Consider the following 351-nt stretch of genomic DNA (forward strand, 5'->3'; position numbering starts at 1 on the left):
GCCCTGGGGCATCGCTGTGCCATCCCCATCCCAACCTGAGGGGAACTAGGGGGCTGGGGGGTGACAGGGGAGTGGGGGGAGCCATCCCCACTGTGGGGCACGGGGTCTCATGTAACCCTGAGGAACTGGGAGCCACCACCCACTTGCGGCATGTGCAAGGAATGCTTCTGCCAGGCTGAGACCCCACAAACTCGACTTAGGGGGAGCAGCTGGAGGGGGCTGCCCTGTCCCTTGGGTGGGAGGGTCATGGGGGGTTGCGGGGGGGCTGGGGAAGGGTCCCTTCAGCCCTGTGCTGATGGATCTCACCCCTTTTGCAGCCGAAGGCTTCCCCCAAGGGACGCCACAGGCAGG

This window comes from Charadrius vociferus, unplaced genomic scaffold (assembly GCF_000708025.1).
Source record: "Charadrius vociferus isolate BGI_N301 unplaced genomic scaffold, ASM70802v2 scaffold564, whole genome shotgun sequence".
NCBI classification, from domain to species: Eukaryota; Metazoa; Chordata; class Aves; order Charadriiformes; family Charadriidae; genus Charadrius; species Charadrius vociferus.